This window comes from Centrocercus urophasianus, unplaced genomic scaffold (genome assembly GCF_019232065.1).
Source record: "Centrocercus urophasianus isolate 14NV4802_14NV808 unplaced genomic scaffold, USGS_Curo_1.0 seq_16, whole genome shotgun sequence".
Taxonomy (NCBI): Eukaryota; Metazoa; Chordata; class Aves; order Galliformes; family Phasianidae; genus Centrocercus; species Centrocercus urophasianus.
The window spans coordinates 6,410,390-6,436,305 of NW_024884711.1; the positions used below are offsets into that span (position 1 = coordinate 6,410,390).

Below are 25,916 nucleotides of genomic sequence, written 5' to 3' on the forward strand. Positions count from 1 at the left end.
ACCTTAGGCAGAAGAGAAGATAGTGTTGGAAATGATTATATACAGGAGATACTCCAAGGAAAACTGCTAAAAGAAGAAAAGTAGTGGAGGAGCACAAGGGAGACACAGAGCCCTCTGGACAGATTTACAAGCAAGGTCAAGTGAAATGAGGCTTTTAACTAGGCACCTTTGGCTTGCTCAGTGCATGGAGAGAGAAGGCTTGAAAACTTCACATATGCTAGCTGAGAGCACAACTGCCCAGCTGCCTCACCAGTTGCCAGCACATCCTCATTCACTGCACAGGACAAGTCTCTGGAGCCTAACACAGAATGCTTCTGCAAACATGTTCAAGGCTCCTTGTCCTTGCTCCAGTAGCTCATGCTAGCATTGCTTGACTGCCATCCACGAGAAAGCATAGAGCTACATTGGTTCAAATTAACTTGGGTTGTGGTTTCACCGGAATTAAAGCCCACTGTATTCAACAGAACAGTTCAGCAGGCCTTTGAGCAGGCTCTTAATCACAAAACATATCTTGAGACTCAAAGGAATATATGCCAAGTATTTAACTTATAGTTTGATAGTGTGGAAATCCCATTAAGGTGGAGTGGTGTCTAGGGAGGTGGCATTGGAAAATTGCATCTTGGTAGTGCTTTTAAACATTTGTGCTGCTGCTGTGCAGGGTAGGAATCTTATTATGCTAGATAGTATTTCTGCATATAAATGAAAGTAGAAAGAAACCACTGAGAGGAATCAATGAGCTAAATGGAAGGGTTTTTTCTTACTTAATCACAGTCCAAATGGATATTTTCTGAAAGTTATTCTTGCCTTTCTTTCTCACTATTATCCTCAAGCACGTGAAATTCCCTCTGATGGAAGACAGCTGCAACATTGACAAGCCCTGGAAAAATGCACCTGACAACCAAACCCCAGAAAGACACATCTGTAATGCCTTCTTTCAGTGCAAAAGAAATCAATGCAGCAAGGTATGAGCTCTCACTCAGTGGCTACTTTTTGACACTTTGATGGCTACGTGCAAGGTGACAGCCTGCAGGCACATCAGAGAGGACTCCAGGACAAAGCAGGACTGGAACTGGTCAGTAGGTGGATAGAAAGCTAGATTTTGCAGATGATGCTGGGAATTCAATAGATGGCAGTCTTACCTCAGAGTCAGTACTGAGCTGACAGACCAGTATGGAACTGAGGGCAGTTTGCTGCCAGAAGTGCTGTATATCTTACAGGAGGTGCAAAAGGAAGGCACTAGGCTGAGAAAGCCCTTTGGAAGATTGGGAGCAACAGTTCATTTTTCACTGAGAAATGGCATTCTGCCAATTTCGAAGGCATACTCTTATGAAACCACAGCATGCTCTTTCAACACCGTATCTCCCACTCTCGAGACTGCTCAGGTTACCGATTTTTGTTTTAAATATCTGTGTAAAACCAGGATCTTACTGCACCAGATTCTGTATAATACACTGTATACAGTGTCAGATGGGCACCTGATCTAGTGGAAGGAGGAAGGAACTAGATGAGTTTTAAGGTTCCTTCCAATCCAAATCATTCTGCAATACTCTGATTCTATGTCACCAGACTGAGAAGCGTGGATTTCTGATTTCTAGTATTCAACAGTACACATGTCACTTAACTAAGGGTCAGTTAAGCTGTGACTTTGACCACATAATCAGAGAGGAGAGAGGCAGAAGAATTTCACTTACATCTCTGTAAGATTAACCCTATTCACCAGACTGGGAAAAAGTATGCATTCCTAAACAGCTGGGAGAAAAAAGCTTTGTCTTCTGTTATGTCATGCACAGTTCAGCTACCTAGAAGAGCTGAACTGGTGTTAGCCAGGAGCTGTTTGGACCAGCAGCAATATTCCATACTCAACCTTTCATGCAAGAAGTAGTTATTTTGAGGATCTTGTCTCTTCACTTGTCCTATCTTTGTTGCCCAAACAGTGTGTTTAATCAAAGGCTCAAGGCACCTGCCCTTGTGAGCAATACACTAATTTCACATTAATCATCTATTCCTATACATGAGCTGTTGTCCCACCAAACCTACTAAAATCAAGGAGAGGGGCTTTTATTATTTAAAATAGTTTACGCAAAAAACCCAACACCCACATAACAATCATGTACTAGAATGGCCAGGGTTGGAAGGGACCTCAAGGATCACAAATCTCCAACCCCCTGCCGCATGCAGGGCCATCAACCTCCCCATTTAATACTAGACCAGGCTGCCCAGAGCCCAACCAACCTGATCTTGAACACTTCCAGGGACAGGGCATGCACAGCCTCTCTGGGCAGCTGTTCCAGCATCTCACCACTCTCATAGTAAAGAACATAAAAAATGTAGTTGTTAAGAGTGAGCTCCCCACATGAAGCTATTGTTGAGCCAAACGATCAATGCTGAAGTATCTCATGGGCAATGATCATCACTAGTGTAACTGATGTCCAAAGAAGGTGCCACACACAGGTCTATGAAATACAGTAATGTCAGTCACTTTCCTGCACTAAACACAGAATAATTACCCCTTTCTTTCTGGATTACACTGTCAGCAGTATCTCACACCACATTTTCCCCACTGAAGCAAGAAGAAATCAGGTGTTGATGTACATAGCCAACACTTTCATAAATGTTTTTGTGAACAATTAAAATGCATCTAGAGCATTTGGGGAAAAGTGTGTACACTTTTATGATATACTTAAGTACGTCATATTTACTTATTCTTCATGAGTACTTGTATGCCTATATATATGCACAGCATTTTACTTTTTTAAAAATCACATGCTTAATTAGATTTGTTTCCATGTTTTACCTCAGCGCAGAAAGGTAATATTCCACGCTGCTCTTTATGCACAAATTATTTTGCCTCATTTGCAGAAAACAAGGTGACTTTTAAGTAGTAAAACAGAACAGGAGACCAAGAAACAAGCAATGATCAATGGAAACAATCTGAAGAGAGGTAAACAAATATATTTAAGAACAACCCTATCAAGAAAAGCAAATTACTGTGTCAATCCTTTGAAAAATTGCAACGTACATTCCATCACAGGCCTGATTTAGTGTACAAAGCAATCAACTGCTCTTTAGTACCTGGCAAAGAGACAGTCAATAGGTACAGAAAACAGCATTCTCGTTCACTTGCATAGCTACATAGCAATCAGATGTGCATATTACTAGGTAAGGATGCAGAAGCACTGATTCTGAAAATATGCTTCAGTGAGCATTAGGAACTTTTGAGTTCCAGCTTTGTCTCTGGCAGTGATTCTGCATTGCTTTTAACAAGTCACTTCATGGCTTTGCTGTAGTTTAACTGGCTGTACGTGGAGATAGTATTACTTACCTATCTTAAGAGAAGCTTAGGATTCCTAACTACATAATGGAACTCAAGTGTTGCTATCAAAAAGCCCTTTAACTGAAAGAAAAAAAAAAGCCAACATGACATACATTTCACGGAGTTTCAACCATTTGTATTGATTCATTGCTTACAAAGACAGGAAATGTTTAATCATTAAGAGGGAGAAAAGAGGCAGAAAGTATCACATGCTTCTCAATCGTCCCCAGTTCCCTTTTAATGTAAAGCACTATGACTGCTACAGTGTAGAGTGCACGAGAGGGTCACTGCTAATAATACCAGCAACATCCTGAGACTTGAAATATCTATAGCTGCACATACAATCCAAATGCTTCCTACCCAGAACAAAAAGCCCTCTACCTAGGCTTTCTCATAAAACAGAAAGCTTCTGTCCTGTGCCAGTTCAGATTTCCAACTTGTGAATGAGCTACTGTTCACTCTCCTGTTTACAGCAAGGAATAAGGATTCAGTGATGTTCCTCTCTGCTTTTCACTATGAACCAACCTAGGTGACCTAGCTGCCTTCAACAAGAAACTTAACTAACAATGAATCTGTTTCTCACCCATTTCACATAATGAAGCACAAATGAAAGACCTGGAAACGTTTTGCTCCTCCATATTGCTTGTCACGATGCAGCTTTTCAGCAGCACTTCATTTGCCCTCTACCCATTTCTGCAGAGTCGCTTTATCATCAGCCAGCCCTGGAAGGGCAGGAGCTCATGGCTACTAAAATGAAGGAATGAGAAAGTCAATGTTTGTATGCACAGACCTGCTCTGCTCAGGCTGAGGCCTCTCACAGGCACAAAGGCTCTTGACAACCAAATACAGAATCCTGCTGTCTTGTTGTAACAAACATACATTTGCAGATATATTCCATAACCCTAAGTGGTAACCCCAAACAATTGCTCATTCTGAAATTAAAATTTGTTTGGAAACAGCACTTGGATTTCCAGTGGAAATTAGTTGGGAAGAATTTGTTGTTGTGCATGAAAACTCACCAAGAAGTGTATCTCCAAGGATCTTTATAACTGCTGTTTGTGTATGCTTAGACTCATTTCTAGCCAACACTGGGAATTATTTCCAAAGGGAATATCTCGAGTACACTTGCTTCAGACAGATTTTTGTTGGGCTCATCCTGACTTTTTAATATAAATTCAAACCAACTCATATGGTATCTCAGTCAAGTCTGACTCCGTTCTCACCTTTATCTTTTTCTTAACTCCATTATATTTATCAAGCTGTCTCCATAGCCCTGATACTAAGAAACAGCTTCATATAGACTGACTGCAAGAGATGCTCTCCTCTGCGCAACATCACAGTTTCCAATTCCTTCTGGAGTTTACATATGTGGGGAAAATCCATTTTACAAGCCAGTGAGAAGGGTTTACAAGCAGATTAAAGGATAAAACTGCCAACCACACTAAAACACGTGGTCAATACACTGTTAACCACAAATCTATAACTGTTTTGCTGATAAAACACTGCTTAAGCTCCATTTCATACAGATTGCTGCTTTCAGATTCTTAGTGACACGAGCAGCAAAACAAAGAAAAGAAATTCAGCTGTTTTCAGAAGAGCTGTGCTGGCTCACAGTCAAATCTATGTAATTGATTTTCAAACTCCTCTGCTGATTTTCAAAGCAATTTAAGGAAACTGGAATGGAATCTCCCCTAAGTTTCCTTCAGCACAACTACTCATGGAAAGTATTTTGACTGGGCTCTGTAGTACTTGCAGTATAAGAGACTGATTCACCCTTTTGCCTACAAGTGGTGCTCATGAGACTCCAGCTGAAGCTCAAGCCCAAAGCCAAACAGCGCTGCTGAAAAGCTAATCTGCTTACAGAGGCTGGAGAATCTCCATCTGCAGAGGGCTGCAAGACCCAGCAGGGCAAAGCCATAGTTACCTTGACCCGGTGCTGGGGTAATCCCCACCGAGCTCAGGGCTGGATGAGACCCCTTCCAGCCACAGCTTATGTTTCTCTGTCTTTGCATTTAGCAGGTGACTAAAATGCAGAAGGCGCTTCTTGTGAAGCTGCTTTCTAGGGCACAATCACCCAGAGGAGTGAAAATTCAGTGAAAATGTGAAGTTGGAGAACTTATCTTATGATGGTATGCTGGAATTCACTGCCAGCTAGCACCTTCAGAGGGATCTTATCTTGTGAAAATAGAAGAAAATATGTTAAAAAAAAAAAATCACAGGTACTTCCTTCATCACATGCTCTTTCTGTGGTCAAAGGTAGCCAAAAGAAGAAATAGGTTAACTTGCAAAAATCCTTCTGACTTAGTTCACATACACAAAATATGGAGCCTATAGGACAAGCCTGTCGCAGTACTATAGTAACACACCTGTTTTTCTTTAAAGGATGCTGAGAAAAGTCTGGACACACAGTACCCTTCATTCAATATCAGAGTCAATTAAGAATAGACAACAATACAGTAAGAGTCCTGTAACAATATACTAAGTGTATATGCTAAAAAAATAACAAGCATCTCAAATGCACTGAAATTAAGGTAAAACAAATTATTCAGTGCACTTTTATCTTCTAGAAGATCTACACTGTTAACTCTTTCTAATCCAGCCTTAGAGAATCAAACATTCATTAGAGAAGCAGATACATACATTTGTATCTAAACATCAAGTTATACCTGAAATCTTCCCCAGTTACAGAGACAGTTTGAGAAAGCATCAGCTTTGTATCAGCCAGCCCCACCTCCTGAAAGTTGGTCTTTGTTGTTAATTATCACACCCCATGTGAGCAAAAGCAACTGAAAAAAAACAAATAAAAGAGCTGTGCTTTTAAATGGTTACCATTGAATATGCAAATATTGTTGTTGAAGACATGTACAACACTAAGCATAAATCAAGCTAACAGCAGATAGAGACTTTGATTTGCCTCTGGAGTACAATTCACTTAGAGAGTCATTGCTAGAAGGTAACAGTTGTGCCAAGCAGTGTTTGATATCTAAATAATTGATTTAAAGTCTTGTCAGTCGATGGCTGACCATCAAAGCCTTCTGTCTGCTATGAAAGTACAAAACAGAGAAGACGTGCAAGAAAGAGCAATCAGACTTTTACCCTGCAAGTCAAAACCTGATGTCTAAATGCTTTTATTTCGGCTTCTTCAAATGAAAGCATTTTGTTTCCCAGTTCATGCTGGAAGCCGCTTGTTAAAATAACCCTCCTTGGGAGCTTTTGTCTTGGTTTAATTAGCTCCTGCTTATAAACACACATACATCATAGCAGAGACCAGAGGTTTTCATTCTTTCTCCGTTTGCTTACCTCCTCCTTAGGTATTTTTCAATGGAGGTGAGACTACCTTGAAAACAAATTTAAGCCTCCTGACAGTAAACTTACTTGACTTCGATCTCTGCTGTAGAACCACGTAGAATAAAAACTATTCAAAGACAGATCATAAACTATTTTCAAGCTGAGAACGCCTCTTCCAATACTCTATCCCCAAGAACTGCAAGCACTGAATTTTGGTGATAGCACTAAGAATTATGTTTCCATTTCTGCTCCTGGCTAGCAGCATTACAGCAGATGCATTCTTTGCGTTTCAAATTTGATTTCAGGCTGTGAATGCCACAGAGCTGCTCGGCACTTTGCTAAGTCAGCTCAAAGAAGGAAGGTGGCTTTAGGAAGGATTTAACACTCCTGGCAAGAGGCAGTGTAAGTTTTATATATAATATATATACTTAAAGCACTGTCCAGAGGGGGCAAAATTTGACAGGACTGAAAACAGGTTACATTCTATCTTCAGTCATATTCATGTAAGTCTAGTCTACTTCATCTGAAAGATGAAGCTTTCACATGTCTAACAAATGCATTCAGAAACGTTCATGCCTTGGTTACAACAACAGAAACTTTTTTTTTTTAACACATAAAAAACTAGTTTAGCTGTGCATGCTCAAGACTGTGCTCTGCATTCATAGGCACTCTGGTGGTGTACTTACTCAATTGAGAATTTTTGCTTTCATGCAGACAGGACTGCATTTCCTCCAACAAACCAGCTGTCTGCCACCTGGATACTTGTGCTCCCAGGCTACAGGACCAGTATATACTGCCTCATCTTTTGAGGAATGGCTGTAATGACAAATTCTCCACTTAAAGTTTTGGTTTAATCTAGGAAGTGGCACTGGCTGCAGTCAGGTTAGTCAGTCCCTCTCATGTATGACTATATAGCAATGTGGTACAAGAGGTTCTCAGAGCTTGCTATTTTCATAAGCTTTCTCCTAAACTTTCATCTTTGTAAGGTGTTTCACTAAAATATGATATTTGGCTTTAAGTCAAACTTGGCTCTGACTCTGCACAAAATTTTTTTTACCCCATTATTTACTTAAGCAGAATTTCTGGGTTCCTCCATTCTTTGCTGTTTGCATCTCCCCCGGTGCAGACGAGTGTTCTGGATTACTTTTGCTATCAGTGTTGCCCCCTAAACCAACAATCTTATATAAATGAGACACTGTGCTGGCAGGTAATACTTTAAAAAGTTTACTATAAGGATCAGGAACAGACACACAACCACCAAAAGAAGAGTTAGTATCATGCAGGAGAACTTTTAGTGTCAGACTTGGATGCCACTGTGTAGTCATTTAACCTTAAAGTTGCTCTGCAATTCCAAGATTTCGGCACAAAAAACCTTTAAAATTCATTTTAGATTTTAGAGGATTGCTCATGATTTATTGAAAGTGTACAAAAGAAAAGCTACTGAAGGGTAAAGTTCTGTAGTCCATTACCCAACTCCACTGATTTTCTCAACAGTCCATGCTTTCCAACTTCAGCTGGCATTTTACACTATATATTCTAATACATGAATTGACTTCTCAGACCACAACTGTTGTCCTTTGGACTTTGTTCATAGCTGTCCCTTCTTTTTCTTGTAATCGATGCAACTAAAGCTAGTGTAATATTTACTCTTGCCATCTTAGTTCATACAGTCCACGCTTACTTGTTCCCCTCCTTCCCCACACAAGAAGGATTTCATTTCTAGGTTGGCTGCAAAGTTAAATTGAAGCTTTTTGGCTGTATCTCTCATGATTGTTTACTGTACATTAAAACAAAAAGTGACCAAGCTCTACACTACCTTGGCGCAGCCTCACCTTGAGGTATCATGTACAGTTTTGGGTGTCACAGTACAAATCAGGCATAAAACTATTAGAAAGTGTACAAAGGTGGGCTACAAAGATGTAGGAAGAGCTGTAGGGCAAGGTGTGTGAGGAGCAGCTGAGGTCCCTTGGTTTGCTCAGCCCAGAGCAGAGGAGTTGAAAGAAGGCCTCATGGCCGCTGCAGCTCCTCACAGGGAGAGACATCAGGTTTGGGCTTTGGGTGAAGCTGTGTGGAACCAGGATTGAACTCTACGGTCTACGTAGGTCCCTTCCAACACAGGGTATTCTGTGATTCCAAGATAAAAGTCAGGTTAATCAAGAAGTCTACTTTTGTCAAGCTTGTAACAAACCTTCTGTAACTGGTTGTGATTTAGTACCATGGCAGAGCATTTTCTGATAGTTTTAACAGGTAGAAAGCATTTTGGTTTCCCATGTATGTGTACAAAAAGTGCTTACGTTCCATGGGTGCCTCTTTCCTTTTCTTTCCCCATCCTCAATCCCAAGCTACAGCATTAAATGCTGTCTGGAGCACTTGGAGCAAACCCACTTGGAGTGTGTAGTTTTAAGTGAGCACTGAACCAAAGCTGTCATAAACATCACTGCACCAGGGCTCCTGGCTTCCAGTAAATAATTGTAATGAGTTCACTATCAATCAAACATACCCCCCTTGTCAGAAATAAAGCCTGCTTTTTGACTTTTAAGAATAGTTATTAATGTCAATCATGATTCTAAGTCAATCGCACCAGGAGGGCTGAGGCTGAATCTTGAAAATTACAAGTATGACATGACAGATGGTAATAGGATGCCTTTGTTATTCATGCAGCCACAACAACAGCTACTCTACTGTTATGGTATACAAGCAGAAACACAAGCAAGGCTTTAGGTCAACACTTCATACAGTGACAAGACAAACGTAGTGAAGGGCTTTGTTGTACAGGCTCTAATCCGGGCAGTTGCATAAAAATGAGACCTGTATTTCAGACTGCCATCACATGCATATTACTAAAAAAAAAAAAAAAAAAAAAAATACAGTTTTACCTATTTGCTCTGTATGTATATTCCCAAGATACCCTTGGTAGGAAATATCTACCCCCTGCTAAAAATCTGTCAATGGGCACTAGCTGTGTCAGTCTAAAATGCACTGTGCGGAAGTAACAGCAGCCTTTCTTTTTTTATCATGACATCCCCAGTCATTACTACCAGCAGTAGCTGGTACAGAATCAGGTAGGTTGCTCCAAGAGAAATGTCTCCTATTTATTTCTATGCAACCTAAAGCAGATATTAAGACCACAATAACACTATTTGCGAGAGCAAATTATCACCTACAAAACACTATTTTTCAACATAGTTTCCACCATTAGCTATGCATTTTTGACTGTGACAAACAAGAGCCTGCATGTCACACTCATAGAAGTCTGCACGGCCATCCAGAATGTGGCTTGCCTTTCACACTGCTGTCACCACTACTGAAAGGCACCACCTACTTCTTCGGCTGTGCTGACATCCATGGTTTGGTCCCCATAAATGTTCAAGAAGCATCAATAAATGTCAATAGGGGCCATTTTTCCCCCCACATGGAGGAATTCAATCCCACTTTTTTACATATGCACCATTCTGTCAGACTGCCCCTCCTGCTGTCATATGGCAACAAAACGTAATGGAATATTGGTGGGAAGTCAACCTCTACTGCCACACCACTAACATCCTAAAATAGGAGGTAGTCCTTGTATATGAGATATGTCACAAAATGCCTGTTCTGCATGTATGTATTGTGCCCCACAGCCTCTACCTTGGCTGATGACTGGACTTCCAGTGCTGCTTTGCACTTCACCTTTTAAGACTTCGCAGATCACTTCACACCCTGAAGGTCACACGGCCATCACACAGCTCCCCTCTTAAGTCTCCTGTGCTGAAGGAGCAAGAAGCCAAAGAAACATTTTTTCCTTCTACCCTTGGTACTTTATCTACAAATCTTACCTCTGTACTGAACAGGCTTCCTTAAAGGGTCAAGAATCAGAGGTTTCCCAGCTTTAGGCACAGAAACAAACATGTTTCAGAAATAGCAATAGAGACAGCCAAGCAGAATGCTAGGGAGTGTATTCTTAAGACATGAAGCTTGCAAGGCATTCAAGAGAAGAAACACATATCTAAAATCACTCTAGCTGCATTAGGAAAACACTGCACATTTCTGGCATTTATTCTGTCGCAGACTACTGCACATCCACAAAGAAAAAGAAGGGGACGGTCAATGGCTTATTTCATGTGGACACAGAGCAAGCACATGATCTTGTCACTGAACTGTCTACTGAAGACATCACCACAGGTCATCAAGATGCAGCATCCCTTTCTCTGCTGTGAGTCAACAGCTGCCCCTAAGAACAACTCAGAGGTCAGCCAGCACTGCCAAAGAGAACAGCAAACATTACTGCATTTATCCTTGCAAAGACAATATGTTCTGTGATACACAGGTGGCATTTCCTCTGGTTCCCCATCTCACATGGTGTGAGTGTACTCCAAAATAATGCTTGGTTTCACTCCTGAACCCCCTCCCAGCCTTACAGCTCCAGAAAAGTTCCAAACAGGAAGAGGAAATATTTAATAAGCTTTGTCACCAAGCTACTAGTCACTGAGTTGTTCTGCATTGGGATAACTTTTTCCCCCACTGATACTGCTTTTGGAACTTGGTGCTTTGAGTTTGCCCATCAACCGTCAGTAGCACGCTTTGCAAAGATCACAGCTATCTAAAAAAATTACCTCACAGATGGAAAAAAAGTAGCCCATTCAGGCTTTTACACATAGATCTTTCTACAGTCCAAAGACCTGCAGCACTGACATTGCACAGCCAAGAATTTCCCATCCACCTGTCACAGCCCTTCCCACCAGACCAGGCAGACGCAGCTATGAAGTACTTCCACCCCTCCGCCGTGCCTCAGCCATTCACTGAGTCACCTCCAGGGCTGCCAAAGGGAGTTTTGTAGGCTCTCAAAGTCCCTCTTAACTCTCAGTGAGGCTCTCTGCCTTGATTGCAGAGATCTTGTACAGAACACAGCACAAAGTTATAATTCCAGGCAGGCATTGCTCAGTTGTCTGAATCATATGCATGTCCATCATACGCTCTTCTCATCCTCAAAGGCTGCATGACAAGACTATAGCTGCTTACACAATAGATAAACAGCTCTGCAACATCCACATGTTATAACACTCACTAGTGATAGGTACCAACAAGCAGAGCTTCCCAGATGAGAGGTGGAACACAGAGCTCATCAAAGCAAGAAGAGGTCAGCAAACAACTTGCTCCTCCTCAGACAAAATGGGTGACAACACACACGATTTGACTTCCCATCTGTTTATCATCTTCAGCTTCCCAAGCAAGCCCACGCCAGGCCTGCACAGAAGTCAGCAAGAGACAGTATGTTGCATTTAGGAACTGCAAAGCCCCTGGAGGAGGATATACAAGAGGATAAAGAATGGATTTTTCTATACACAGCCAAACTGAATGGAGAATTCCATGCATTGAAGGATCTCAGACTTCAAGCTGATCAGCCATACTTCAAAGATCAAAGCCTGTAACAACAGACAAACCCACTACAGTAACTCCAAGTTTCCTTGTTTGTGTCTTTTAATACTTGAAAAGTTGTATGGACAGAAAAAAAAGATAAGTTCCACCTATTTGTCTGGAAACTTTCTAAAGTTGAATAGCCTGGTCAGAAAGGACTAGCTAATATCAGAACACAAATGGCAACTATAGGTGCCCAGAACAACAGCCTAATACCTTCTCCATGGAGCATACATACCAAGGTTCACTATATCCAATCTGCCTAGTAACAAGTTTTTCTTGTTATGTAAAGCATTTGAATTTGACATTTCCTTCCCATAAAGTACTGACTCCGGCAGTCTTGTGAGAGAGGAGCTATGAAGTGTTATAATTTGATCTGATAACTTTAACCTACTAGTGATTTTTTAAATTTTATTTTTAACATCCAAAGATAAACACTCAATTTAGTGCTAAATGTTACTTTGGATGCAGAGAAGGAAAAGGGGGGAGTGATGCAATCTTGGTAACACAGTCACTGTGTGTTTCATATGAGCAGTAAGGGTCATCAATAAAAGCTGTAGCCATCATAAAACACTCTAACATTATAAATGTGACAGCCATGCTGAGATAGGGCTGGTGGGGTTTTAACTGCACAACAAAATATGACATTTCCCAGTGTTTTATGTCAGTTAACAGTGGCAGGGCCATGTTCAACGTGTGCTGATTTGTTTGGGTTGCAACAGAAAAAACGTTTTAGATCTTCATTATTTAAATTTTACAATGGAATCATTCAGAGTTACAATAGTGTTTAAAATGTGCAGCTGGGCTATGACTGTCATTGTGGGATTTTCCATTTCCCCTTGGAAAATGCTGTATGAGGACACTGCTGAATTACACTCAGCTTTCAGCTGCTCTTCAGACAGATTCATCTTGTTGGATACAAGACAAGTGAATTAACAGATAAGTATTACAGAGATGAAGAGAAAAGAGGAAAAGCTTGTCTATTTGAAGTTTAGTGTATAGTCCAAGCACTATTAGTAGTTTAACAGTAAGTCAAGTAGATGTAATTAGTATCCAAAATAAATGGACAGAAGTCAATTCATCAGATTTTCTGACTCACAGACATATAGAACCACAGCCACGGCTGCAATTCAGGCCACAGCCTAGATGGTGTTCATCAGGAAACTTCTGAGAATCCAAAATTCCTTACCTGAATTAGGAAGGTGGCCAAGTCTCTTTTTCCATGAGTCAAGGAAGGTAACAGTTCCACCAGATAACAATCTATTCTAGGCTTCAGCAAGGTCTTTGACATGGTCCCCCACAACACCCTTCTGTCCAAATACGGGTTTGACAGGGGGACTGTTTGATGGACAAGGAAGTTGTTGTGAGACCACACCCAGAAAGTGGTGGTCAATGGCTTCACATCTAGAGAGAAATCAATGACGAGTGGTGTCCTTCAGGGGTCAGAACTGAGACCAGTGCTCTTCAAGATCTTCATCAGTGGGATTGCTGATGCCCACAGCAAGTTTATGGCTGACATCATGCTGTGAGGTACACCTGAGGGACAGGATGCCATTCAGGGAGATGTAGACAGGCTGGGAAATTGGCCCACGAGAACCTCATGAGGTTCAACAAAGCCAAATGCAAAGTCTTGCACCCGAGTCATGGCCTCTCAGTATCTAAGGAGAGGGTCTATAAGAAAGAAGGGGACAGATTCTTTATCAAGGTCTGTTGTGAAAGGACAAGGGGAAATAGTTTCAAACTAAGATAGGGGAGATTTCAACTTGATATAAGGAAGCAGTTTTTTATGATAAGGACAATGAAGCACTTCAACAGACTGCCCAGAGAGGTGATGGAAGCCTCACCCTTGGAGATGCTCAAGGTCAGGCTGGACAAGGCTCTGAGCAATCTGTCCAGCTGGAGGTAACCCTGTTCATTGCAGAAGAGTTAGTCTAGATGACCTTCAAAAGGTCCCTTCCAATTCAAATGACCGTTACAATTCTATGAAATCAGCTCAACTATTTTCTGAGCGATAAAACTCAAAAGACAGATGAGAGTTCTGCCTTCAAAAATTACTTTGGCATCAAAGCAAAAACTGAAATGGGATCCAGTTCCTCTTGGGCAATCAGTTTTCAAAATCTTCACAATACTTTCACAGACAAAGCATAAAAAAAAAAAAAAAAGAAATCTTAACAGTCGCAAATTGTACCTACTAAATTCACAGAAAGCAATTCATCTCATGCTTGGACAAAAGAGGATACATGGAGAAATGACTTTCACTGTACAGAGAATAAAAAAGGACCATTAAGGAAAATCTTAAAGATATACAAGAATAGGCCAATATATATAAATAATAGTTTAAAAAAAAAAAATCTGGCAAAGTATTCATTCCACTGGCAGCCCGTTTCCTAAACTGAACCTTTCTCTTTCCGTCTCCTCAATAAACTCTTGAAATCCCCTCTGACCCCTTCCTGGAAAGAGAAGGCTGTGCGATCTCAGCAGAAGGCTGGCTTCTGCCAGGTAGGGGCTGGAGCAGCACAGCTTTGCCTGTACACGATGCTCCAGAGGACACGGAGGCACTCTTGCCCTTCAACCCAAGACATTTGTTACATCTTTTCTCTTTTAGTGACTTTTGGGGAAGAAAAGTAAACACTGAATAAGAGCAACAACTTGTTATGCTTAAGCATGGTAGAGTCATACATATGATGCTTTAAATACCCCTGAGCACGCAGCCTATTTTAACACATCCTGACCAATCATCACATCACCATGCCAGACAACACTAGGTCATGCCAAAGAGATGGAGATTAGCTGATGCTTTTGCAGAGAGGATTTACTGTCCCTCAGTGTGCGGGCTTCAGGAGCCTCATAAGTACTGAGAGTCTGACAAACAGATCCTAAGGATTTGGATTACATGAGTTCCCAAAACAACACATCAGTTTACTTATTGAAAGGCTATCAGAGAAGCACTGCACACTAAAGGAAAAAATACAACATGAGGAAAAAAAAAAAAAAAAAAAAAAAAAAAAAGTATTTTCATCAGTGCATCTCCATTTATTTCCCCCCCTCCACAGCACTATGGATGAGAAACAAGGACAGAATGAGCCCTTGGGATGTACAAGCAAATGTTTTCCTCTCTTTGCTACAAAAAAACTGAGAAACTACATCCAGCCCCAACATCGCTGCACCGCTCTGCATCACCTCCCTTCAGTACCCTGGCAAAAAGGCTGCAATGCTCTCTGCTGAGGGCTAAATACTTTCTCACGCAGCCTGGTGCCTGAGAACCATGAAGATAACTTAAAGCAGCGTTTGTTCACCTTCTCCCCAAACTGCACATCAGCATGGTTCCACTGACCGGGCTGTGAGTTGGGAGATGAAGCAAACCATGTTCTGGCAGCCCTACGCTTGTCCACTGGAACAATGCATGTGGTTTCCTCTGCTGGACACAAGCACCTGCCTTGGCAGCTAACAGACATCCCCAGTGGATTTGAAAAATGCTAGACAAGAAGCTTTTCCTTCTGCACTTTGAACTAGAGTATTAAGCCTAGACAACAAAAGAAAAGTATTTTAAATAACTGCTATTGGATGTTTTTAGCTTGTCTTCAATTTTTTCTTTACAAAATAAGTTGCTAAGATCACAAGGAAGTAACATCTTGAATCCCATGCTCAAGGATCATTCAGCCCTTCTCACTAATAGCAGTTTACCCGCTGGGCTATGTCTTCTCAAAGCACAGAGGAGCAGCATATGCAAAGGGTCTGCCTGACCACTGTATATCTTATACTTTACTGTATTATTTGTGCTACTTCAACTCAGTAGAATTATCTTAGCATGAGACTGGCATAATAGTGTCTAATCAGCCTTATTATCCTAAATTTTCAATTGTTTCCTGGTAAGTTGCAGTTATGTCTTAGCTGATTATCCACTTAAACTACCAAGTACCAATTATAAAACACAGTAACATTAACATCACAGATGCCTGAATTAAGAAAGAAGCAACCCTAGATCATTCTTTTGAGTAATGAACTGTACTGCAGAGGCAGCAGACCTCAGTATGAAATGCCTTTCTCCGTGATTTAAAATGAATAAATAATGATTCTAGTTTACAAATAAGTTGTTTTCCTAAATAACACATCAATTAGTTAGAAACAACCCATGGTATAACTTTGCTTAGAGTTCACATGAGCATCACATGCAGGCAATGGCACTGGCAAAGTGCAATGCCTCGTGCAGTCAACAAAACATGCCCCCATTAAGCATTGTCTCATGGCTGATCCTCATGGAATAAAATTCCATGAATCTTGTTTCCCATCTGCAGAGAGGGCTGAAAAATTGAAGCAGTGCTGCTGAAGAAGCCTTGCCACCTGGCCATGCTGTTTGCCAACTGATCTCCTCAAACCCAAGTGAACTGCAGAAATTCATAAGCAAAATGCATTCCTGATGATGAGATAACTAAAATCAGCCCAAGGTACCATAGTGGAACTACTGCAATCAGTGTGTCTCAGTGTCAATAGTGCCCACAGAAGACCTAAGTTCTTAAGGCCACACCAGCTCCCAACTCTTCACACAACACAGAGAAGGCCAACTGGTTGCACCCCAAGTCACATTTGGAAGTTACTCTTTGCAAAGAACATCCAAGGTGCTGGATATCCATTAGAGTCTGTGGAATTAGTCAAGGAGGCTAGAAACCTGGGACTGCCTGCACATAATGTGCAGTAGCAGAAGGTTCACATCCAGCACTAGGAACCCACAGCGGGCTCATCACCAGAGAGGATGCTCAGACTGAGTAAGCTGCTGCTCACTCCACTTTCAAGTTGCCTGGTTTTACCTTAGGACCCATCTGGCTCTTCCTCTCTCTGCACATTACTTTTGGAATGAAAAGTTTCTTTGGAAAGAAAGACAAGCTGCTTGTCTTTCTTGAAGAAATGCTGCTCCCTTGCATCTTCATGGCTTTAAAACTCCTTCCATGCCACCTGTTATTGTGTGAGGAAGGGAAGAAGTAACAGGCTTCTCTCTGCATTGTGCAGAAAAGCTATTCCCATTCATGCTTTCTACTCTGAACATCACGTCACCAGGAGAGATTAAATCAAGGAGTGAAAGGTGAATGAGTGAAGAAGTATACAGAAGGTCCGAAGCAAGGGGAAAGAACACAATTGATGCTATGGAAGGTCAGGTTATTGTTAGTTTTGGAAGACCACTGTAAATTGAATTGTTTTCAAGACAGTCATTAAACAGCTTAAAAATGGAGTGAATCACAAATATAGAGGATGAGCAGTAGAAGCAAGTGTCCTGAGAAGAATTGCTATAATCACCTAACAAGCACCACCCTGGAGCTGACCAGCTATCCCCCTACCAAGATCTTTAGTAAAGGCATATACAAAGACTTACTCCCTTTGTAAGGTAATCCTTGGCAACTGAAAATGTTTCATATTAAAATGCAAGTGACATAACAGAGTAAACAGCTGGGGCTCTAGAAGAGGGAAGGAATGAATTTCAGCTCTAAGGACAGGAAAAAGACAACTAAAAAAAAAAATAAAAAAAAAATACAACAAATGACCTTTCCTCCCCACATTCCTCCCTCTTCCCTCTAGAACTCAAGCATTAAGCTAAATATTTCCCCATATTCACTGCCAAGCCAAACATGTAATAAGTGTCTAAAAAATGCTGTGGCATTGCTTAGCAGCTCCTGGTACATTTCTTCCAGTCCTTATAATGGTGGCAGCAGTTCTGAGCTCCACAACTGCACCAGGCTGAGATGCCTGTCTGTATTTCTACATCTGTCTATTTATCCACATAACCCTTTCCATTCAAAGTTCCCAGAGCTCAAAACAAACACGAGGACCTCTTATTAACTCAGGTAAGACGAATAACCTTCCAACAGAGGCACACTGACAAGTGAAGGTGTTTTGTGTCACAGAGCAAGTCACTCAGACAGACAGCTATAAAGTCAGGAATACCTCCCATCTCTTCTCTCTGCTCAATTTGCTGAGCCACATTTATACTTCCCTCCATCCTATTTATTTTGTCACCCCTTATTTCATGATTGACATGCTTTTGCCAGCAAAATTCCTTAATGATGAGAACAAACACAACAGAGCATTTAACACCTCTTTGTAAAGCCAAGTACACAGATCATTTGCATCCCCAGTCCCTTTTTCTTTGGTAATTCTACAGATATAATTACCTGGACAAACTTGGAATGACTGAGTTTTGTTTCCACAGACAGGAAGAATAAAACTCAGTGAATGGGTCTAACAGCCAAACGGGGCAACATACTTCAGTAATCACTTCTGCTATCTGGTTTAAGTGAGCAGATGAGAGCTACAGTGGCTCAAATTTTACACTTCTTTCATACATCTGCTCTATTAAATAAGAGTGCAAAGACTTACCACTCAGAAGTAACTCATCTGAAGCACTTCTACACTGGCAATCATTTCTGGGAGAGATTATAAAAGTAATCTGGGGAAAAAATAAACAATAGAAGTAATCTGGATAAATCCTATGCAATTAAAGGCTTAGTGCATGAGTGTTCAACCTTTTGGCTTGTCTAGACTGCACTGAGTGAAGAGGAATTGCCTTGAGGCACGAAAAAATATTTGTATACTTAATGTATGTAACTAACAAAACTAAAATTATATAAAAATGAGTCAAAACAAAGAAAGCAACAAACACATAGGACAGGTGGGATATCTGACTTGGCTTTGGACACTGTTGGTTTCACAACAGTGGCTGCAATTCTCAGTGAGTTCTTGAAGTGTTTGTCAGAGGCTTTTGACAGAAATGTTACACTTCCTGTGCTTCACCCTCCAAAACAGCAGGTCACAAATGTACATACAGCCAAACAGCAATGCCATGAACAAGACACGATTGTGAAGCGAGGGATGTTTCTGGTAAGATGGGGCTTATAAAGGTACGGTAAAGAGACCTCATCAGATTTTTCTTTGAACTGAACGTCTGACTGCAGCTTTATTCATTCTATCCAAGAATTCAGAGGGCTGTAGCATGAGATATGCTAAGCTGCATGCAGCCCCCAGGCCACAGGTTGGTCATGGCTGGATTAGTAAAAAACTGAAGTTTGATGGACTGCTGGAAAGAACAGTTTAACCTGAATTACAAGATCTTCACATGACTAGACTGGATTGCCAATTAGTCTGCGTATTTATGAGTTACAAAAAGGGGAAGGACTCATACTAGAGATCATTACTTAGTTAACCTGCCTGCCTCTCTGCATTACAATGAATTTAGTAATTATGGTTTGGAACACTGCCACTTCCCTAACAAGGGATTTAATCCACAACTTCTGGCAGAAAAATCTACTCACCACCAAGTTTGTCATATTTACTGCTGAGTCCTAAACACAATTGCTTAAATAAAGCACCTAAAAATACTCCACATAGCCATAAAGGGGGAAAGCAATGTCAGTTCAAAAAAGAAGTCTTTGTAACCTCAGGCAGGAGTTTTCCAGTCAGACAAATCTTTTCCCTTTACAAGTAAAGCTCTGTTAATTTTTAAATAACACGAAGCATGCATTTATCCATTTGGCTCTCCTGCCGCAAGACACAGGTTGTGTCATCACATGGCTACTGATCAAGAAGGAATGCCTATGCCTTTTCTGACCCTTGTAAGCCAATGGGTTGTGTGTGTTTTTTCTCTTCCAGTTGCACCATCTAGCCATGAAAGTTTACGGGCTGTTTCATCATTATAAGAAATACATAGATTCATCTTGGTCAATCCCCAAGTCACTCTACACTGATGATCTGCTTACTGCAAAGAATGCACCTGCTACTGAAACTCATTTAAGAAGCTGATCTGTAACCAGAAAAGGGAAATTATGGGCAATCTATCTTCCAAGTCACTCAAAGGTGTAATGAGGAAGACAATGGAAAATATTACACCAGGAACAACCCTGCTTCAGCAGTGCAATAAGTCAGCTTATCTACGATCTTTTTCATCATCTGCTGTTGAATTACATGAATTGAAAGTATAAATGCACTGTAATTGTTAATTAAAAGGAGAAGATCTGAAGTGACTGGTATTTCATTGAATAGATCGGAACAACGAACTCATATGAGACCAGATCCTGATACCAAATAGTTCACACCAAGTAGTAAGTTGGCCCATATTCACCTAGTGTAATATCTCTGAGAGGACACTGCCTTTAGTACACAGCTATGAAATGGCATGATCCTGAACAAGAATATCAGAAAGTTGCCTATGATTTTGAAGGTAGTTTTTTATCTTATTAGACTTCTCTGAAACTCTGCAGTTAGAATTCTATATGCAGTAGCTATCTTAATTGGAAAAAAAAGGAGAGCAAGAATATTAATAGTTGAATTTTTCCTTCCATGGAGACAGGATTAGAGAAAAAAGCTGCAGAGAATAATCCTCAATTCACCCCAAATGTTCTTAGTGTTCTTCCCCCCTCACTCCCCCAACTTAAAACTCAAGTAGACCATAATGTATCAACCTTTTAAATACACAAAAGTGACACTGGAATCAGCAGCTAATATTCTTCACAAGACTAACAAAGTTTTGTAACATAACAACACTCCTGTACTGCAGAATAGCAGAAGTCCCATGTTTGGGTAAGTATAATTCTTGGATGCATTACACAGTGCATAGTATAGAAAGTAACCAAGTAATACTATGATTACTGAGAGAAGATTTACAACCAGAGAAGCTGCACCAAAAATTTTACAGCAACGTTATCCACAGCTGCAGGTATCAGTGTTTTGGACCAAAGAACTGATACTACATCTGACAAAAGTCTTGCTTACTTAAGCAGACTCTAGGCTCACTACAAGACTGAAGTCTCTAGCTGCTTTTTTGCTATCAAATCTTTGTCCCCTTGATGAGGCCAGTCCTGTCCAAAACATTGAAAATAACTGCACAACGTCAACCACTAAGCGAATGGGAAGATTGGTTTCAGAGAAGATCCTGTATGCTTTTTCAAAGCAGTTAGTGATGTAGTCTGTTTTCTGCAGTCAAGACAGAGGCCTCACTTACTCAATGCTTCCTTTTACTCAGTAAGGACCAGATCATCTGCCCAGCAGAAAAAGCTATGTAAAAATGGGATAAAGTGTCTGTAGGAATTTCCTTGAACTGATACCTCCATACCATTCAAAAAAAAGTTCAAAAATGCAGAAGGGAAAATAAATTCAGCCAAAGGACACATCCCAGAAACAACTGGGCATTTGTGCAAAGATTCTGCATCTTTGTAATAGTTCTTGCCCTTATCCATACACTAGGCTGGCATCAACTCAGTTTTCTGTTACTAAATTATATTTGTGGTCAGCACATTATTTCAGACATTAGAAACACTGCAGCAAAGCAGTGAGTATCCATCTATTTGATAACAGTAATCAGGCAACCCCTTCCGAGGTATGAACAGCACTGCTGCTGCTCTTTTTCCTTAGCTATTTTTCTCCCGCTACTGCATACACCATCAGCAAGACCCAAATAATCCCCACCTACACAGCTTGTTGCACTGTGCTTGGAAAGGGCCAGTATGTAAAGCAGTGGATTAACTCTGACCTTTACCTATTTACACAATTACTCAGCTGTCAGCCACGGGCAGTAAGCTCCAGTGATTAGATCAGCTTCAGCAATCCTTCACTGATCATATTTCACAAACTTAGATGCGCTTGTAACTCAGTACCATAAAACCTCAGTGCTTGTACTACACTTAACATGATAGATTTTTAGACTGTTGGAGGGGAGGATCTCTAAAGAATAGAAATTTTAGCTTTTAGCATTTATGCTAGTAGGGAGGGTCATGAAAGAGGGAGGGGGTAAAAAAAAAAAAAAAAAAAAAAAAAAAATAGTGGCTGTGTTTTTGATGAAGATTCCCAATCATGCAAAAATTTACTTGCCTTGCACACTGGGAATGGCACTCTATTTAAAGAAAAAAAGTGTTTAAATGTCTCTGTTTCTTGCCATAGAGTCACTACAGACTCCATGACAAGAAACAGCTCAGTATGATTCCTGCAGTACCTAACTTTGAAAAGCAAACAAACCCACACCAACATCAGACTTCTCTGAAGAGATTAGATTGCAATTACCTTTATTTAAAGGCTAATTTAGTGTGAAACTGTTTCTCTGCTAAAAAGGTAGGGGAAAAAAAAAGTGGGCTAAACCAGATAGACGAAAGTTGCTAAGGGAAGAAATTTGCCCAGGGATGAAGTCATTCTTCCAGGAGCTGAGACTCCCAATTTCTATTTCTGGCACTCCTGCTGTCATAGTGCTAAGGCCTCAGGGGTTGGGTACGAGACTGGGCTTTCTCCCATCCTCTTAAGATACCATACTTCTGCTTATAAACAGCCACACTAATTACAGTGTAGTTGCTCACAGAGCACTGCCTGGCATAACATGCTGCCTCAGGTGGACATTACAAAGGTTCATTAACAGTTTACATGGAGAGCTCTTGACAAGTTTCCTGCATCACTGCAAGGTGGCGTGGTACAGCTGCAGAGCACTATTACTGGTACTTTGAACAAAAAATAGCAAGTGATCCCTTTCTTACTACAGAGTTTAGTATTTGCCTTAATTCACTCAAACATTTCATACGAGAAGGTGATTCAGTACAACTGGAGGTTATATTGAAGATAAAAACATTGAAAAATACCCACGGAAGTGTTTCATAGCTACCCTCTCTACCATGTTTCAATGAGTTATCGTCTCCTCACAGGAAAAACTTCTTAATTGCAGCCTTCGAGTACCTCCTCAGGATAGTTATCTGTGTCAGATCTCAGCACCTGAGATTATACAAAGAGTTTATGCTAGTTCTGCTGCAAGGGAGAGCTCCTCCTGCTTGTTCTGCCCTCAGGGCTTTCCTTTCACCAGCTCCAGCCTCAGCCCACACTGGAGGGACTGAGCTATGAACACAGGTAGTGCTGTTGCGCTTCTGCACTGTAATGAGTTGCTGATCTCTAGAGAACAACCATTTCTTCTAAGAAAATAAATAAGTCACTGCTGACAGCCACAAATCAAAGTCCAATTCTAGGGAGCCCTGCAGGTACACTGCATCCTCTGGTTCTTGTAAGTTAAACATACGCCTTGGGAAGAGGGCAGTGAGGTATATCGCTTAGATACAAGCCCCTACCCCTTCTGTATTCCAATACTTTGAGCTCTTCATATACAAGATCATCCATCTAGAAATCTTATGCACATCTGTAAGGAGAAACACCCAGCCTTCCATGAGAAAGGAGCCATTACAGGCACAGTACAGATGTCTTGTTGCACGTGACATTGAGTTGGGTAGTCCTTCAAACCACTCAAGGTTAGCCACCCTGCTCTTCTGATAAATCTACTGAACATATTTTTTAAGTTCCTAAAAGCTTTTCAAAATTGTGCATTTGCTAGCCTATTACAGAGGCAATTTGACAGAAGCAGTAGTACAAGGTCTCACCTGCATTCAGTTATTTCTTTCATCATGAAGAATTACAAGAGCTTAAAAAAAAAAAAAAGGATCTCTGATAAGAACACAAATTTCTTGTGGCGAACTGCACTGGTTCAAATGCTTTTCTCTAAATTCCTCTTGCATTGAACAGACACCTTCAATACGACAGTGCCTATGGTACTGCAACAGTTATCAGCGCAGTTCTTGGGGAAGATTACAGGAGAATGGGCAGAAAGGCTTCCTCTATACTTGGACTTCGACTGCAGAGGGTGGAAGGTCTTCATACTCAAGAGTCAGTGCTATAAGGAATCCTTCAAGGAAGGTGCCCCTAACAGATTTCATCACATCATTTTCCTGTGCTTTTTCCAGTCATGCAATGAATAATCACAACATTTCTTCCCAGAAGTGCAGTTTATGTGAAGAATAAAAAAACCAAAATGGTTACTGCATTAGGACTGCTTTGCTCTCAGCTGCCATACAGCACTTGCCTCAGGTCACTATCTAGTGGTGTCACCTGCATCATAGATAAATCTGGCATTAGGATTTCTCAGCCAAAATTTCTTTAACAAGTTCCAAATTCGTAGAATTATAGAATCACCAAGGTTGGAAAAACCTCCAGGATCATCCAGTCAACCATACACCTGTCACCAATATTTCCCACTGAACCACAATCCTCAGTCCAACATCTAAACATTTCCTTAACACTTCTGGAGATGACTTCACCACCTCCCCAGGCAGCCTGTTCCAATACCTCATAACACTTTTGAGGAAGAAATTTTTACTGAAGTCAACCTGAATCTCCCTGGTGCAAAACTGAGACCATTCCCTCTATCACTCTTACCTGGGAGAAGGGACTTACTTCCACCTTGCCACAACAGCTCCTTTCATGCAATTGCAGAGAGCAAGAAGGTCTACTGTGAGCCTCCTTTTCTTGAGACTAAATAATCCAAGTCCCTTCAGCTGCTCCCGTAAGACTTGTGCTCCAGATCCCTCACAGCTTCACTGCCCATCTGTGGACACACACCAGGGCCTCAATGTCTTTCTCACAGTAAAACTGAATGCAGCATTCAAGATGCAGTCTCACCAGTGTATTCCTTTCACTCCTCAAGACCTGGAAGTCAGGTACCACGCCACCTGAATCACGAATGAAATAATGCTAAATTAGGAAAGAGGCCGGATGGAAACAGGCTGGAAACTCTTAAGATACCCAGGAAAAAGCGGCTTGGAAGTCACACAGAAGTGGTTTTGCAGAACACAATGCAAGATTTTCATGTATATGCACAAAAGTGAAGCTGTGAGGCAGCACATATATGCCTAATAAGTTAGGAGAACAGGAATGTAAGTTTTCTTATAGATTAAAAAACATCCAGTGAATATATTTGATCTGAAATGAGCTGAAACAAAACGCTAACTGCCAATACAAAAATAAGTTCAATCTGAGCATGTATGTGACTGAGAAGCAGAGTAGTTCTCTACAGAACTAAAGTTCAAGGGATGACAATATCCCAGGAGAGAGGCACAAGCAGGAGAGACTTAGTGCAAAGCTGGATAAAAGTAGATTGGTCGTCAGCAAGCAGACAGCTAAAATTAACCTCAAAAGGTGCAGTAAGATGATGGAAGAATGTCAACAGCGTAAGGGGAAGAAGGAAAGACATCAAATCCCTCAGAAGTGGAAAATTAAGGCATGGCAAACATGGACTTCAAAACAATGCAGAAAAAGGCAAGTTACTACTGAGAAACTGAAAGCTGAATAGACTAACGGACTGCCAAAGAAAGACCAAAGTAAGAGGTGTGAGGTCATTCCTGCTAATTGGTACTGACAACCACAGCTCTGAAAGCCAAGAGGCTGTGTGGCAGAATCAGGAAATAAAGTTGACAGTGTGGGATAATTTCAGTACCTAAGATGGCACCACCTCAAGAGGGATTCCATTGAAGGAGATGGAAATCACATCTGAAAAGAGGAAGCAACAAATTAATAAAGCTTGGTGTGATGCAAAAAGACAAACAAACAAAAAAACAAACAAACAAAAAAAATCCTTCAGTTCAGAGGAAAGCTCTGAGAATGAATGTTTACATATACAATTTTTTTGGTAAAATGTGGCCTCAACTATTAAGACAACAGAAGAAAAGCTAACAGAGCAAGTCACAGAAGAACGGTATGTGGTGACCATCTAAAGCCAACCTTAACTACAAAAAAAAAAAATGTCTTCTGTAAATAGATACGAAGGAGCAAACAAAGAAACAACCAAAAAACACCCCCCAAAACACCCACGCAGCATAGAAGAAAGTCGCTGAACAACTTGAAGTTGATGGATAACATTCCCCATGTATAACATTTGACAAAGCTTTGCAGGGAAAGCCAGCAGTGCATTCTAGTCAAATAAAAAGCAACCACCATTCTCTTACATAGTGAACCATTTACCCATGCCTTTCAATACACGCTTTCAAAGATGCTATCCATTTTAATCAAGATGTCACACTGAAATGCATTAACACATGCTTTTGCAGAACATTAAGAAGATAAATTTTCTCCCCACTTTCTAAAC

The 25,916-nt window shown here is 40.8% G+C and overlaps 1 protein-coding gene across 3 annotated transcripts in view; it reads right to left on the bottom strand.

The window, feature by feature from the left end:
• TMEM108 (transmembrane protein 108) overlaps positions 1-25,916 on the bottom strand; it is a 153,185-nt gene that overhangs the window by 114,681 nt on the left and 12,588 nt on the right. Inside the window, exon 2 of one of the 3 annotated variants that reach the window (XM_042817522.1) lies at positions 18,362-18,431. The exons of the other annotated variants lie outside the window; for them this stretch is intronic. The gene's annotated coding sequence lies outside the window, so the exon portion shown is untranslated. The remainder of the gene's footprint in view (positions 1-18,361; positions 18,432-25,916) is intronic. 3 annotated transcript variants of the gene reach the window in all.